Source organism: Schistocerca cancellata, chromosome 12, assembly GCF_023864275.1.
Source record: "Schistocerca cancellata isolate TAMUIC-IGC-003103 chromosome 12, iqSchCanc2.1, whole genome shotgun sequence".
Classification (NCBI taxonomy): Eukaryota; Metazoa; Arthropoda; class Insecta; order Orthoptera; family Acrididae; genus Schistocerca; species Schistocerca cancellata.
In genome coordinates, this window is record NC_064637.1 from 27,393,232 (window position 1) to 27,412,013 (window position 18,782).

Genomic DNA, 18,782 nt, shown 5'->3' on the forward strand with positions numbered 1-18,782 from the left:
CGTGGGCGGAGGGTATTTAAATCGGCCGCCGCCGCGACCGAACCCAGTTCCCTCTGAGCAGCCATAGCGTACGGATCTCCGTGCCGGCACGTTCACAGGAGCTCAGTCCGTCAGTTCACCTGATGATGGCGACATGTATGATCGCCGAAATATTGTGCCCGTTGGACACTATAGACCAGCAGTATACCCGTGGATATTTTGATTATCAAATACGCCGGGAGAAACTCAAGAATCATATCATACACCTTTACGGGGAGGAGATGTATCGCAGCATGAAGAAATTTGAAAAGTTGCGCCACCGTAGATGTCGTTCGGTAAGTACTCTTGCCTTTCTAAAGAGATGTCGTTCCGAGAATGTTGTCCCAAATTTTGCTAAGGTTATGCATCACATCGATTCTGCAGCAGCTAAGAGAATCAAGAAACGAGCCAGCCTCGCATTGGTACGTGAGAGAGTGCAATTCACCCGCCGGAGCCTTGAGTTTATCCACAGGAATTACTCAAACTACATTTGCAACTGGCTAGTAAGTTCACTTCTTGTTCCTGGGATTGGATTGATGGTATCACCTGGGTGTCAGCTGTTCCGCCCATAAGAAGGCTACGGGACGTCAAATAGCTAAGTTCTCACGTCTCCTTGACAAACCATCTCTGCAGGTTCCGTGCAAGACCGTCATCAATTTGAGTGGCATAGTGTTGAGTGATGATGCGGTCTCGGTTTTGCAGAAAGGTCTCAACTTCGCTCCCACCCCCAAGTTCACTCCGGTCGCAGAAATTGTTAGTGCTGTTGAACAGGTTGCAACTCGACTTCCGCCTGAATCAGCCGATGAAATACGTCGTGAAACTTGTGCGTTGACGAAATCCAAGTCGGTGAAGTCAAATATCAGCAGTAAAGAGAGGGCGGTCACTCGTGATCTGAGGGAGCGCTCTGAAATTGTTGTCTTACCGGCTGACAAAGGCAATGCTACAGTTGTTGTCTCCCATAAGGACTACACTGATAAGATGCAGAGCCTGCTAAATGACGATTCATACCGGAAGATCAGTGTTGACCCTACAAAGAAGGTGGAGAACCAGACGAGGGCGCTTCTCGAGGACGCAGATTTACCGGAGGGTGACGCTAAGAAATTGTTACCCCAAGGTCCGGTACCGCCTAGACTATATGGACTCCCGAAGGTTCACAAAGAGGGGGTACCATTACGCCCCATTGTCAGCAACATCAGGGCACCTAAATATTTGTTGGCCAAATACCTGGCGGGAATATTAAGTCCTTATGTGGGTAAATGCCCTCATCACATCCGTAATTCCGTGGATTTTGTTAAACGCCTTGATAGCTTCAGGTTGGATGAGTCAGATTTCATGGTGAGTTTTGACGTCGTTTCCTTGTTTACGAGGGTACCCCTGCGAGAGTCACTAGAATTGATTAGTCAGAAGTTTGACGAGAAGACCACTGAACTTTTTAGGCATGTCTTGACTTCCATGTATTTTCTTTTTAATGGAGAATACTACGAACAAACGGAGGGAGTCGCCATGGGTAGCCCACTCTCACCGGTGGTAGCCAATTTGTACATGGAGAACTTCGAGGAGGAAGCCCTGTCGTCATCCGTATGGAAACTTACTTGCTTTTTCCGTTACGTGGACGACACATTCGCCATCTGACCACATGGTATGGATAAACTCCTTGACTTCCTTACACATCTAAACTCCATACACCCCAACATCAAATTCACTATGGAGACTGAAACGGAGGGTAAATTACCTTTCCTTGACGTCTTGGTCAAGAGAAGGGCTGACGGCACCCTAGGTCATCGGGTGTATCGGAAGACTACGCACACTGATCTGTATTTGCACGCAGACAGCTGCCACCACCCTTCACAGAGGAATGGGGTACTTGAAACTCTAGTACATAGGGCGCGCACTATCTCTGACGCAGAGAGTCTACCCCAGGAATTGGAACATCTGAGAACTGTATTTCGAAAAAATGGGTACTCAGAGTGGCAGATTCAACGTGCTCTCCGCCCAACCACTGCAGCACAACCTGTTGAGATGGATGAAGTCACGAGGGAGGAGGTAGGCACTGCATTTATTCCATACACAGGCGCACTCTCGGGGAAAATCGCCCGCATTCTGAAGAAACACCGGGTCGGAACTGTGTTTTGTCCTCCAAATAAAACTCGTGCACTGGTGGGGAGCGCCAAAGATGACCTCGGTTTGAGGAAGGCCGGCGTGTACCATATTCCGTGTCAATGTGGCAAGTCGTATATTGGTCAGACGATGCGTACCGTCGAGGATCGATGCCGTGAACACCAGAGGCACACTCGACTGATGTATCCGAGCAAGTCGGCGGTCGCTGAACATTGTTTGTCGGAAAATCACGCCATGGAGTATGACCGCACGAGGATTCTGGTACAGACGTCGAGATACTGGGACAGCGTTGTTAGAGAGGCCATCGAAATTCGCACCAATGACGACCTCATAAACCGTGACTGTGGCTATAATCTTAGCAAGGCTTGGGAACCAGCGATCGGGTTAATCAAGAGTAACTCGAGTAAACGTATAGCTGTGACGACCACGGCGGACAGAGCCATCACACCGACGTCACCTCAGACGCCGTCGCAATCTGTTCCACCGCGCGACCGTGGCGCGGAGCGCGGACGGCGGAGGGAGCGCGCCGCGGGCGGAGGGTACTTAAATCGGCCCCCGTCGCGACCAGACCCAGTTCCCTCTGAGCAGCCATAGCGGACGGATCTCCGTGCCGGCACGCTCACAGGAGCTCAGTCCGTCAGTTCACCTGATAATGGCGACATGTATGATCGCCGAAATATTGTGCCCGTTGGACACTATAGACCGACAGCATACCCGTGGATATTTTGATTAGTGATAATGGTGTTTGGCATTTATCGTAATCCCACTTGCACAGATAATGATATCTACAATAATTTCTGCCTCCCACGAACCCTTTCTATGATTCACAGATTAGTCAGTCTTCCCCTAGAGCGGAATGAAATTGCAATGAACTAGGAATCCTTAGACATGTAGCACTGAACGACGTTTTCATTGCACAAATAACTAGTAAAACGTTCGCTGCAAAATTACTGAGTCGCCATACTACTGATGAGATTACGTTGCAGAAAGAGGAAGAAGCTAACACTATTTGTCCCTACCATAACGTGGACCTGTTTCTGGCAGAATAGCTGAACAGTTTCGTAACAGCGAAGTAAGAACAGGCTTCTGTACCGACGACACGTTAGGCCTGACCGTACGTCACAGCCTACAACACAATAAACCTTCCACACACTCTGGGTTCCATAGGGCCTGTAGCGTAGTAAAGTCAGCATGTTACATATTTATAAGAAGTGCCCAGATTCACAGCTATGTGATATTAATTTTCTTTTCTTTCACTTTCACTATAGATTTATTTCGGCTAAACTGCCATTATCGATTATATAATTATCGATGGAGTAACACACAAATAATATCTTTGGTAACAGTATTTTGACTGTCGTTTCTATTTGTTGAATTAAGGCAGTAATTAAAAAGTTGTGACAGTAATTTGACAGTTTTGGAGCTACGACATAAACATATGAGATTGTGGCTCCAAATTAATTACTGTTTTAAATCAACAATGTACATCAGTTTATCTAAACAATACATACGTCATTTGATAATGACGATTTAGCCGAAACAGATCTGTAGTGAAAGTGAAAGAAATAAAAATTAATGTCATAAAGCAGCGAGTCTGGACGTTCCTTATAAAATCATAGTCTCGGCTTTATAAAATTAACTGTAGGAATGAACTAAGTCTAATACAGGACAGAACATTCGTTCTAGAGAACAGTACACCAGTGACAGTTATAGATCGCTGTCTGCGACTAAACACAGGTTAGATAACATGGAAAGCTTTTGCTTATTTTAACGTGATGATCATTTCTGGTGCTGTAAACCAACACATTCTACAGTGTGTCGACATGTTGCACTGGCCTGCTCGATCACCAGATCTGTCTCCAACCGAGCCCATATGGGACGTCAACTCCAGCTGTATTGACCAACCAACTGCAGCAAGCACCACAAACTGACATCCGGTAACTCACAAACAACGCATGCACGTTTGCATGCTTGCAGTCAACATTCTGGCGGTTTCACAGCATTTCGCATTTGCAATGGCTTATCCCGTGCTTACGTTAACCTGTAATCTTGCAATGTTCATCACTTACATATATGCCACAGAGCAACGTATTCTCAAAATTTCATCGCACTACGTTCATTATTTTCTGTTGCTGCGATTGTTTGCCGATAGCGTATTTCGAATTTTTTTTATTCCTGTAAACTAGCTTTCGAGACTTTCAAGGCTCTTCTTCAGAAGGGGGCGCAGAAAAGCTACATCTTTATCTCCGTAGTGTGATGAGAGATACTGTCTCTGCGACAAGAAGATAGATAAAGTAACTTTAATGTGGCAATTATATTGCAGGCTCTGTCGGAAAATGAATTCCTTTTCTTACTCCTGTTGTGTCGTACAATTTATATCCACCTGGTAGCTTCCATTTCCATTGTATACTGTCACCCGTGCAACTAATGTATATCACGAACATCCACTTTCAAATGACTATGTTACACGCCCTGAGAGAATCAGCATACAATTCAGTTTAGATTCGTACACGCATACAACATCTACATCCACGTGATTAATCCGCTATATCACAATAAAGTGCCTGGCAGAGGGTTCAATGAACTACCTTCGAGCTGTCTATCGTTTCAATCTCGAATGGCGCGTGGGAAAAACGAGCACTTAAATTTTTCTGTGCGAGCCCTGATTTCTCTTATTTTAATGTGATCATCATTTCTCCCTATATACGTCGATGCCAGCAGAATGGTTTCGCAATCGGAGGAGAAAACTGGTGATTGAAATTTCCCGAGCAGATCCCATAGCAACGAAAAACGACTTTGTTTTAACGATTGCCACTCCAATTCACGTATCATGTCTGTGGTGCTCTAGCCCCTCTTTCGCGATAATACAAAACGAGCCGTGAGTCCCATCTGATACGGATCACACAACGCACAGCAATGCTCCAGAATAGAGCGGACAAGCATTGTGAAGCAGTCTCTCTAGTAGACCTGTTGCATCTTCTAAGTGTTCTGCCAATGAATCGCAAGTCTTTGGTTTCCACTACCAGAACACAATCTATGTGATCGTTCCAATTTAGGTTATTTGTAATTGTGATCCTTAAGTATTTAGTTGAATTTACAGCCTTAAGGTCTGTGTGACATACGGCGTAAAAGAAATTTGGCGGATTTCTTTCAGTACTCATGTGAGTGACTTCACACTTTTCTTTATTAAGGGAAAACTGCCACTTTTCACACAGTACAGATACCTTATCTAAATCATTTTGCAAGTCGTTTTGATCATCTGATGACTTTACTAGACGGTAAATGACAGCATCATCTGCAAACAATCGAAGACGGCAACTCAGATTATCTCCTATGTCGTTAATATAGATCAGAAACAATAGAGGGCCTATAACGCTTCCTTGTGGAACGCCGAATATTACTTCTGTTTCACTCGATGACGTTCCGTCGAACTGTGACCTCTCTGACAGGAAATCACGAATCCTGCCGCACAACTGAGGCGATATTCCAACGGCATGCAGTTTGGTTATAAGACGCTTGTGGGGAACGCTGTTAAAAGCCTTCTGGAAATTTGAAAATAAAGAATCAATTTCACATCCCCTGTCGATAAAACTCATTACTTCTTGAGCATAACAAGTGTTTCGCAAGAACAATGTTTTCTGAATCCGTGCTGACTGTGTGCCAATGAATCGTTTTCTTCGAGGTAATTCGTAATGTTCGAATACAGTATATGTTCCAAAACGCTACCGCAAATCGATATTAGTGATATGGGCCTGTAATTCAGCGGATTAGCCCTACTTACCTTTTTGGGTATTGGTGTGATCTGAGCAATTTTCCAGTCTTTAGGTACGGATCTTTCCGTGAGCGATTGTATATAATTGCTAAATATGGAGCTATTGTATCAGCACAATCAGAGGAACCTGACTGGTATACAATCTGGACCGGAAACCTTGCCTTTATTAAGTGATTTAAGCAGCTTTGCTACACCGAGGATATTTACTTCTATGCTTCTCTTCTTGGCACTTTCTGTTGACTGGACTTCGGGAATACTTACTTCGTATTCTTTGCTGAAGGAGTTTCGGAAAACCATGTTTAATAACTCTACTTCAGTGGCACTGTCATCAGTGACTTCACCGTCATTTTCGCGCAGTGAAGGTACTGATTGCGTCTTGACATTGGTGTACTTTATGTATGACCAGAATCTCTTTGGGTTTATCGCCAGATTTCAAAACAGAGTTTTGTTGCGGAAATTATTGAGAGCATCTCGCACTGAAGTAGTCGCTATATTTAGAACTTCTGAAAAACTTCGCCAGTCTTGGGGATTTTGGATTCTTTCAGATTTGGCATGCCTTTTCGTTGCTTCTGCAACAGCGATTTGACCCGTTTTGTCCAGGGGGATCAGTACCATCACTTATTAATTTATGTGGTATATATATCTCTCAATTGCAATCAATACTATCTCTTTGAAATCATTCCACATCTTTTCTACGCTTACATGATCAGATCGGAAGGAGTGGAGGCTGTCTCTTTAAAAAGCGTTAAGAGCATTATCATCTTTTTAAAAACAGATGTACTTTGAGTTTCTTTTTGATGGTCGTACGTGTTGCAGTATTCAGTCTAGCAGCAACTGCCTTATGGTCGCTAATCCCTGTATTCGTCATGATACTGCCTATTCATCCAGGAATATTTGTTGCTAAGAGGTCAAGTACGCTTTCGCAACCATTTATGCTTCGAGTGGGCTCACGAACTAATTGTTCAAGATAATTTTTTGAGAAAGCATTCAGTATAATTTCGGATGACGTTTTATGCCTGCTGCCGGCTTTAAACGTATAAATTTTCCAGCATATCGAGGGTAGATTGAAATCACCACCGACTATAATTGTGTGAGTAGGGTACCTATTTGAAATGATACTTGTGGTGTCACCGCCAGACGCCACACTTGCTAGGTGGTAGCCTTTAAATCGGCCGTGGTCCGTCAGTATACGTCGGACCCGCGTGTCGCCACTATCACTGATTGCAGACCGAGCGCCGCCACACGGCAGGTCTAGAGAGACTTCCTAGCACTCGCCCCAGTTGTACAACCGACTTTGCTAGCGATGGTTCACTGACAAAATACGCTCTCATTTGCCGAGACGATAGTTAGCATAGCCTTCAGCTACGTCATTTGCTACGACCTAGCAAGGCGCCATTACCAGTTACTATTGATGCTGTAAAACATGTACCGCCAAGAGCGACGTTCACCATTAATGTATTAAAGTTAAGTATTCCACCAGCTACGTCCGTTTTTTCTAAATTCTAATTTCCTTGTCCGGTTCCAGACCTCACGCCAGCCTGCGTTGAGCTAAAACGCGTGCCTTTCGGCTTCCTCTAGTAACACGGTGTTGGCTCTCCTGCCAACCACAACAAGACTCACGTTTTCTTTCAACTGTTCAGCAACTATATTCACTCAATCGGGGGTTGTAAATCTACCCAATTAATAGTTTAGTCCGATTGAAAAGTATAGCCTCTACCCATACTATAACGCAGGAACTATCTACTTCAGTTTCACTACAAGGTAAACTACTTCTGACAGCAATAAATACTCCAGCACCAACTGTATTTAATCTATCCCTTCTGAACATAGTTAGGTCTTTTGAAAAAAATTTCGGCTTAACTTATTTCCGGCTTTAGCCAGCTTTCCGCACGTATAACTATTTGAGCTTTAGTGCTTTCTATTAGGGCTGGAGCTCTGATTCTTTCCCAACACAGCTACGATAACTTACAACACTAATCGTTTCTACAACCACCTTACTGTGTTTTACCTGCACCTTTTAGACGGACGCCATTTCTATGGTTTCCTGAGACCCTCTAACCGAAAAATCCACCCCCGCCGCCCCCGTTACCCGTGTGGACTCCTGACCTATTAAACGGAATCCAGAAACCCACTACCCTATGGCTCAAGTCAAGGAATCTGAGGCCTACACGGTCACATAACCGCCTGAGCCTATGATTCATACCTTCCACTCGGCTCTGCACCGAAGGACCACAGTCGGTTCTGTCGATGATGGTGCAGATGGTGAGCTCCGCCTTAATCTTGCAAGCAAGACTGGCAGTCTTTACCATATCCGCTAAGCAAAACCAGAGAGAATCTCCTCCAATCCAAAGCGACACACGTCACTGGCACCGACTTGGCCCACCACCTGCAGTTGGCTGCACCCTGTACTCTTCATGGCATCCGGAAGCACTCTTTACAAATCAGGAATGACTCCCCCACCTTGTGCACACTGCCGTCCTTGCCCTCCTTGGCAGCCATGTTACTAAGGGGGCCCAGTTACGCGCCTATTGTTGGAGTTCCGAACTACCAGCAAACTCACCTTCTGTGAACGCCCAGAATTTGCGTTCCAAAAAGCTTCCTCTGGAGGCCTTACAATCGGCCCGTCGCAAAGTCTTTCGCTGCCTGCCAGACTTTGGAGTCATCTCTCGCTCGACCACAGGTGAGGGATCGACCTCAGCGCTGCAGACCAACATAAATTTAGGCTAATGACATCGGTGCTGCTCAAAAATCTGCAGCCAGAGAATACAATTCCACATGCAAAGGGAAAAGACCCAAGAACGCTGTAAGTAAATATCAGAAACTCATCTATTACAAAGAACGTTCTTAGATGTAGAGAGCGACCAAAATTATGAATACCACTGACGGTTTGTTAAAAGAATTAAACGAAATGAGCACTGATATGGTAAAATAAACGAAGTCTGGTTTTCTTCATGGTTACGTGACGTTACGTATATATCTGTTTTGTATTTATATTCGTCCATGCCTTTCGTTTAAGCACTCACTCAAGCTAAACATGTCTCTGCTGCCAAGTCATTATCACTTGTCATCGATGAAGAGTGAAAAACAAAGGAAAGAGTATTCACTTTCTTTTGCCTGATGGCGGATTTAGGGAGTGGGGATGCATGGCAGAAGCGCATTCTTACGCAACTTTAGTAAAAATAAACGTACGTTTATACCGTAACAGCGTTGCGTACGTTGATTAGAACTCTATAATCATACTGATATACACTCCTGGAAATTGAAATAAGAACACCGTGAATTCATTGTCCCAGGAAGGGGAATCTTTATTGACACATTCCTGGGGTCAGATACATCACATGATCACACTGACAGAACCACAGGCACATAGACACAGGCAACAGAGCATGCACAATGTCGGCACTAGTACAGTGTATATCCACCTTTCGCAGCAATGCAGGCTGCTATTCTCCCATGGAGACGATCGTAGAGATGCTGGATGTAGTCCTGTGGAACGGCTTGCCATGCCATTTCCACCTGGTGCCTCAGTTGGACCAGCGTTCGTGCTGGACGTGCAGACCACGTGAGACGACGCTTCATCCAGTCCCAAACATGCTCAATGGAGGACAGATCCGGAGATCTTGCTGGCCAGGGTAGTTGACTTACACCTTCTAGAGCACGTTGGGTGGCACGGGATACATGCGGACGTGCATTGTCCTGTTTGAACAGCAAGTTCCCTTGCCGGTCTAGGAATGGTAGAACGATGGGTTCGATGATGGTTTGGATGTACCGTGCACTATTCAGTGTCCCCTCGACGATCACCAGTGGTGTACGGCCAGTGTAGGAGATCGCTCCCTACACCATGATGCCGGGTGTTGGCCCTGCGTGCCTCGGTCGTATGCAGTCCTGATTGTGGCGCTCACCTGCACGGCGCCAAACACGCATACGACCATCATTGGCACCAAGGCAGAAGCGACTCTCATCGCTGAAGACGACACGTCTCCATTCGTCCCTCCATTCACGCCTGTCGCGACACCACTGGAGGCGGGCTGCACGATGTTGGGGTGTGAGCGGAAGACGGCCTAACGGTGTTCGGGACCGTAGCCCAGCTTCATGGAGACGGTTGTGAATGGTCCTCGCCGTTACCTCAGGAGCAACAGTGTCCCTAATTTGCTGGGAAGTGGCGGTGCGGTCCCCTACGGCACTGCGTAGGATCCTACGGTCTTGGCGTGCATCCGTGCGTCGCTGCGGTCCGGTCCCAGGTCGACGGGCACGTGCACCTTCCGCCGACCACTGGCAACAACATCGATGTACTGTGGAGACCTCATGCCCCACGTGTTGAGCGATTCGGCGGTACGTCCACCCGGCCTCCCGCATGCCCACTATACGCCCTCGCTCAATGTCCGTCAACTGCACATACGGTTCACGTCCACGCTGTCGCGGCATGCTACTAGTGTTAAAGACTGCGATGGAGCTCCGTATGCCACGGCAAACTGGCTGACACTGACGGCGGCGGTGCACAAATGCTGCGCAGCTAGCGCCATTCGACGGCCAACACCGCGGTTCCTGGTGTGTCCGCTGTGCCGTGCGTGTGATCATTGCTTGTACAGCCCTCTCGCAGTGTCCGGAGCAAGTATGATGGGTCTGACACACCGGTGTCAATGTGTTCTTTTTCCCATTTCCAGGAGTGTACTAAAAAGGACAACCAAATCAGCATCCACTGCAACGTGGATAGTAGCACGAGAAGATTTGCTTTTACTTTTTAGATATTACTGCAGACTCTAGAAGATTCGAAGCTCAAGGGACCGTTACAATCGAGTCTGCACAATTCGAAATTCAAAGGATCTAAGAAAAAGTTCGAATAATTAATTCTATTTAACTCGACTTTATTCTAGATGGAATCACGAAAAATCGAAATAAAATTTTGATTTTTTTTTTTACTACTGTATTCCCAGTTTTCTTACATGTTATTTGCTTTTGTATTTGAAACGGAAGGCACACACAAATGTTCGAAAATACATAAATTCAGCTTTATTCATTTTTCAATGCTGAACAAACTGTCACGAATGGCCGCATTTTGTGAACTAAATTTCTCATAAACGACCTTATGTCTTTGGAGTTAGCGTGTCGCTCCTTATTTGTATCTGAGACTACGGTTCCCAGACTAACCGTTGATGATTTAGCGTTCCGTTAAGCTATAACCTCCGACAAATACCTTTTGTACCCTGCATTAAGTAAGCCAATTCCATAAGCTTTCAGCAAGAGGCGGGGACTCGCCTCGCCCGGTCTGCTTGCTCCCGCCTTTTAATACTTATCGGCAACATTATCTTTCCGCTCGATGATCGTTTGCAGCATGAATGGTGGAATCCCGAAACAACTCGTTACCTGCTACTTCTCGTTGCATTCCACAGCGTCGAAACTTGTTTCTGTTTTACGAAAGTCGAAAACTTTCTGGAAGTTATTCTGACGTGAAAACGTCTACTTTCTCCCTGGTCGAAGTTTCTTGTGTGACAAAGTGGCGTCAGATTTGAATCACTAATAACTACGAGACCGACAGTGCGCAAACAAAGGTTAAGTCCACGCCGTCTGTACGTGGTTGTCGCTTATTGCCTGTGTTGTCATCCTACCAGTGTAGGCATATGCGCGTCATTGTTACAAATCAGCTTTGTGTAAAGTTATAAACTGATGTAGCTGTAAGCTAGGATACTGATTTGGGTGTCATTGCGATGAACAGCTTAGGAGCGCCGCTAGGAGTCATAGAAAATAAAAATATTCGCCGGAATATAAACGAAAATCTATATTGAGTTTAAACCTATGACACAAAGGAAGAGTTCGTCTCATAGGACGTAAATATGCTCTTAATTACAAGAAAAGGTGAGAAAAGCCCTCCCAGAAGACTAAAAAGTGCAGCACTAAGAGAATGCGACAGCTCTCGCAGAGTCGGAAAAAACGGAAGAAACGGCGCAACGCGATAACGTACTCAAAGGCTATATCGTACACCGGCCACTGAAAGTCAAAAATTGTGAGTAACCGTGTGACCACTGTATTAAAGATAACGATAATTAAATTACAAATTAATATGAAACACATGTTACGATTTTATCCCAACGTTTTCACGAAAAATCTACGGCGCAGACCTGAACTGCACACACAGAAATTTATTTGCAACTGATTAATATGCTGTGGTATTTCGTGCATTGTTAAAAACAGATGCCTGTCACAAGGTGCTCAATGACGGTATAATTACCTGAACAACTGATGAAACAAATAGAATTATCCGATGTAATCTAGGCGTTGACTTGTAATTATAGAATGTCTGCGGGTCATTCTGCTATGACAGTCGCCTCGATTAGTGCAGAAGTTTCTTCGGTTTTCTCGAGGCATTTGGGAACAGGTTGGAACAAACGATTAACAATCGTCGACTGCATACAGTCGCAAAGGCTGATTTCAAATGTCTGATAACTGTAAAGCAACTACAGCCACGGGACAGCTAGCAATCGGAGGTAAACACTTCCCTCTCATGGCGTTCAAATGTTGCCGGCTAGAGTCCGCCACTCCGCGTCCGATGTAAACACAGCCAACAGGAAGTGTTGTACTGTGACACGACTACCAGATCGAGTTCAGAGCAGGAAACGGCCGGGGTCCCCGGTGGTCTAGTGGTAAGGGGGTCTGGAACGTTCCAGCGCCTCGGCCGGCGCTGGAATTTTCAGACTTCCGAACACTAGCCTCCACCTCTGCCCTGGCATGTGGCGCATGCCGGGCACCCCCGTGGGGTCCGTGCTTCGGATCCCACGTGGAGCTCACTCCCACACTACAAACTAAACCTGATAATGCTGCTGCAAACACTTATTTTAAATTTTAATACGCACACTTTCTTCACCAGACCAGATCTACATATATTTTCAGGGTACTTTCTACATAATATATCTCACAGTCAAAAGAAACCGCATAGTATCAGGAACATTTGTAGGATTACAACAATGAAATAAAATCCTTACTAAATAAAACTAATACCTTTTATTTTCGTTTTTGTGCTAAATGCTGCTAAGATAAATACCAAAACAGCTGCAATTTTCTTGTAGTTAACAATCAGTAATTGGAAAAATAAGTTTGACTGTAATACTGATAGATATATTACATATTTACTTAGCACATTCTCAGTGCTGAAATAGGATAAATTATATCAATGCAAAATATTATATCGATACCATCGCACAATTGAACAGGGAAAAAAAATTATTTTCAGGTGTCTCAGTCTGCGTTCTTTTTAGTATCCTGATTGATTATATGATAATAAATACATTCTGTATCAGAAATCGTTTCGTAACAATTCACACTCAGTGCCTTTTATGAATGTATATTGTCACTAATTGTATTTTCAAAACAAACACAGACTTTTTTTTTCAAATTATTCAAGTGTCAAAGTGAGATTATGATAGGACACAGGTCACTAATGAGATAAACTCTTTCTTTGTATGAAAGAGGATAATTCTCCTGGTCTTATGTGAGCTGAATGCTCAATTAAACCGATGACATTTAACATTTAAAAAACGAATTTCTTGACGACTTTACTGACAGGTCTACATGTTTCATATAATATTTCTGTTGGTAGTTACATGACAACCTCTCAGGCTCAGCTTTATATGAAAGTATCTTGAAGGTCAGAAAAGAAATTATATTACTACCTCTACAGATTCAGTTGGTCTATTATTGTTATACTATAGTTTCAATGACGTTGCATTGGAAGAGAGAGACTGCTCCTATGGCTGTTTTCTTTTGCTGCTAAATTCCGTGCCATATCTCCATTCTAAATGCTAAAAGGCGTGGATAAAACTTTCAGCAATACTATTTTCCTATTCATCACATCGCTGCCAGGTGTCGCTACTAGTCCCTCACGCAGCCAGTCGTCCATAGCGCAGGGCTTCGCCGCCAGAGGGCTCTAGCGGAGCTGGCGACGACTCACTCTGCCGGGATTTGCTGCTTCACTCCTGAACGTCTACGCCAGCTGAAATAACCGCTAAATCCTCACACTAAACGAGAAACGTAATAGCACCAACACCAAATAAGGCAAATCGTGGTCAGTGCGAATATTGCCAAACCACCACTATGATAACTCCGAGCTGAAAATACTTATACAAACTATTTACAGAGGGATGGAGCACCTTACAGAAGCTGATCTAGAGGAAAATCAATTTGGAGGGAACAGAACCCATATTTATAACATCTGTATATACAGAAAAATCTTTTGACAATGTTGACCACAATATGCAGTTTGAATTTAAGATGCTACCAGGAAAAAAATACAGCGAGCGAAACATTACTTAGAACTCCACCAGAAATGAGACAGCAGCTGTACGAGTTGAAGGACATAAAAGGAAGGCAATACGTGAGAAGTGAGTGAGACAGCGTTCTAGTCCATTCCCTGATGTTATTCATTCTATATACAGGGTGTTTCACAAGTCATGCTCCACACTGCTCTAGCGACGCTAGAGAACGTCAAAGTTATAGGCACCGGCACCTACAAAAATAGAGGGATCCCACGAAGATGTTACAAACTTTCTAAGATGATGCAAATGGATGAATGTATAAATTTGAGATTATGTTCTTGTACCGGAAAATTATAACAGAAAACCTTTCTGTTACCTCTGACACTATGTACCGTTATCGTTGTTGCTAAGATGTAGGACAGGAAACTTTCAGAGGTGGTGGTATGGAACGAAAGAAGAAAATGTGCAGTACACTTAGGATCTAAAATGCATACATCATGAACCATGAGCACTTGTTCATCTTCGCTAGCGTGAAACCCATCTCCACTATTGAACAAGTGCTTATAGCTCCAGGAGAATGCAGTTTAGAGTCCATGTTTACTGCACATTTTTTCTTCTTCTGGTCTATACTGCCGTCTCTGAAAGTTGCCTACCCTACAATTCTAGCAACAACAGTACCAGTACTTGTACTCCACTGTCAGAGGTAGGATAACGATTTTCACTTACAACTTTCGACACGTTTGTTACTGGTACAGGGGCCCTTACCTCAAATCGATACATTTATCTGTTTACATCATCCTAGAAAGTTTGTAACACAATCCCGGATCATCCTGCATATACATACATTTACCGGAGCTGGCGCCTGTAACATCGTTGGGTGACTTTTGCAGGCATCAGTTTCCAAGTAAAACTGCGAGCTCTAGAAATGTGTAACGTGAATTGTGAAACACCTTGTATAAAGACAGCAATATACAAAAAGGACAAGGAATTCGGGAAATTAATCAAAGGTGAAGAAGAAGAGATGAAAGTTGTTCCCTAATTGAACTCTCACTTTGCAGTGGAGTGTGCACTGATTTGAAATTTCCTGGCATTTATTCGCCCTGAAGAGAATCGCTGAAAAGATGGTCGAAATGTCGGTATTTTCAGTGTTTTATAATGACATGCCCTAGTACCCAAAATGATTTTCTTCAAGTTCTTTGTATCGCTTCTGTCCGATATTTTGAGAATGATACAATTATTTTTTCCTAAAACCTAGCAACTGAAATAGTGCTTGAAATGATATAAATGGTATTTATGCTTTATGGTATGGAGACAGAAACGGTACTTGGCTTTTATGATAACAATATACAGGAAAACTCAGTAATGTTTCTGCAAAGAGCCATAACACCGAAATCCTGAAACATATGTGAATATTTCGAGTGTGGTATGACACCAGCTGTAGAGTTTACAGGACAGATACACAGCTTTCCGAAATTCTTGCACTTTTAGAGGGAACAAAGCGACAATGTTTTAAATTGGAACCCACGTACGGAAACGTATACTTTCCTTGCTACAGCCGTTTGAATACATGCTTGCTAGGTGGGCATGCAACAGGGTAGCCATCGTGGGAGGTGGAGGGGGTGGGGGGAGGTGCTTAGGTCGGATGTCATTTACCGTCTGTCCCACCACTCTGACATGGCTCGTGCGTCACTCACGTGTCTGTCAGTATTAGAGCAACATTGCGGAGTGCACTTTTGCCGAATACACCGACATGATCCTTCTGTATGGCGAAGCTCGTCGCCTTTATCAAGCTCGTTCTCCGCAGCGTCCGACTTCATGGCATACGCTTTTCGCCACAACTGCGCAACGACTTTGAGAAAATGGAGCGTTCACCGTCAGCAGGGGTGACTGTAGTGCTTCAAAGAGACGCAGCGCACCCGATTTGGAAAGGGCCGTATTGTAAAGAACAGTGTTTCTGAAAACTTATTAAGTTTCCTTTTAATGAGTGGAATTGTGGAACTATTGATGTACTGGGTCACACCTAATAACTTACTTGTACAAGTGGTCCCGTTACCAACATGTTTTCAAATGGCTGTAGCGAGGAAACGGTGCGTTACAGCAGATGGGTTCCAATTCAGAAAACGAGTATTACGTACTCAGTCGCCCTCTACACTACAAGTCTCTAACGGGGATTTCGGAACATCCTGCATGTTTACGGTATATTGTACAGTTTTTGTCCCACCATAATTGAAATCTGCGAATGCATTTCATAATTTCTGAGAGCTCATCAGGCGCGACTACGGTGTCCGCAGTATAAAACCCAGGGGGCGTCTTGGCTACGGCGGCTCTGACGTCCACGAGAACAACTGTAGGTAGAGAGCGCAACACAGCTACTTTGATGGACATTTTCCTCTAGTGCTGCCAGATGTCTCTACTTTTAGAGGTATCTTGACCTGCCCCGCACTAGCCTTAAGCGGAAAGCCAAATATCTCAACTTCTGGCCACTGCTAACTTTCTGAAATACACTGTCCAATCAAAAGTATCCAGACACCTAGTAGTGGACTTCAACATGCGGAATGACCACCTTTTGTCTTTACGAGGGGTTAAACTGCTGGAAACGCTTTCAGTGTCGACGATATTTTACGCACCACACATGGTGAGAGTTTCATCTGTGTGTACGTACCAGACAATACACTGGCCAGCAAGATCGCCGCCTCTCTCCCCAATTTTGGAGCAATATGGGCAGCTCCTTGCAACCAGGTCGGGATGTTGACGATGTAACGAATCAACTGAACTGAATATGGTACGACATCCACCAACTTTATCAATCAAGATCAAGCCGAATAGCTGCTTGCTTAAGGGCCAGAGGTGGAAGGGTGGACCAACGCGTTATGACTTTCTCCTGAATGAATCACCCAATTTTCCTGCAATTGTTATCATTTGTTTGCTTCTACACGTACATCACATCTACCGATTTCCTTCACACTGGGGTAATTTCTTGGTGGTACGGTTTAGAGTGTAAATATACAGGGTGTATCAAAAAGAATCAACCGATTTAAAAAAAAAAAGTAACTATTATGTTATTCGACATATGTGCGTGAATAGCGTACTGTTGGAAAGGCAAACCCTCGGGCTTTACATGGTTACCGCTTGCAGCAGCACTGTCCACCCATTTCAGTCCTAGTAAAACAGGTGTCGCGACGACAGAAAGCGTTTTGTGTTCTGCATTTTGCGCAGTGTGGGCAGTAACAACGGTGTGACTTTCGTACATGGTATGGTGCGGATCCTCCTACAGCACAGAGCATTAGACGATGGCATGAACGATTAAGAGAAACAGAATCTTTGCGGAAAGGCGAATCGCCGGGCCGTCCCGGAGTGCCTGACACAGACGTCGAACGCATCCGCCACAGTTTCACGAGGAGTCCGCAGATATCCGTTCGCCGTGCAGCTCGACAGCTCAGCACGCCCCTGATGTCCGTCTGGCGTCTATGCGTCGACGTTTATGCATCAAATAATATTAAATTCAGCTACTTCGAGCTCTTCGTGAGGGTGATAACATCGTGTGAAGTTCCGTAAATTTACTCTGGGCAAGATGGAGGATGGCTTTTTTTTTCCACAGTTAGTGTTTAGTGACGAGGCAAAATTCCATTTACACGGAAAGGCGAAATGTCATAATGTGACAATATGAGGTACGGGACAACCACATGAAGTTGTACAACATAAAATAGACTCTCCTAAATTTAATGTGTTTCGTGCAGTTTAACGGAAAAGGTGTATGATTCATTTTTCTTTGCCGGAAACACTGTTATAGGAAGCATATATCTCGATATGCTTGAAAACTTTCTTTTCCCACAGTTTGATTCGAACGACTTCATTTACCAATGTGATGAGGCACCGCGACAGTGGCATCTGGAAGTGCGGGAATTTCTAAATCAAACGATTACTGAACGATGGATCGGTCACACTGGACTAAATGACTCAGCCTTAGATTACTGGACTCCAAGGTCACCGTACCCGACTATATGTGATTATATATGTATGGTTTTGTAACAGACTCTATATGTACGTACGTTACCAACAGTAATAAATGAACTGAGACATCGGATAACAGCACCTGTGGAAACTGTAACTCAAGACATGCTTGCTGCGGTGTTGGTACAATTAGAACACCGCATTAACACATTCCGTGCATCTCAAGGATGCATATTGAACACCAATGAAAAGGATGAAAAAAACTTTTTCGGTTTCCGTTCATCGAAAAACAAAATTCATTGTATATGTTTCTTAGTTTCAGAAATATAGATGGCCCAGATCGGATGATTGTTTTCGATACACCCGATATAGATAACGCACTTCAAAACCTCCCAATTATTAGCCCACTACCAAGATGGGAGATAACAAGTACTCACGCATGGGTCTTTGCATGTGTTGGATAAAAAGTAGTAGCACAATGCCGCAACATGAAGGATGTGAGTCATTTGGTACGCACGCTTTCTGTTTGCTGATAGATGGTGGACTGAAGTAGTAAAGTCAGCGGCATAGGTCGTGTTTGAGTCAGTTGCGGTGTGTAGTATCTCAAAGTTGGAGAGGCTAGCTCAAGTGCCTTAATAGTATGTTTGGGGAACACGAAAAACGTGCTTGGGTTAAGA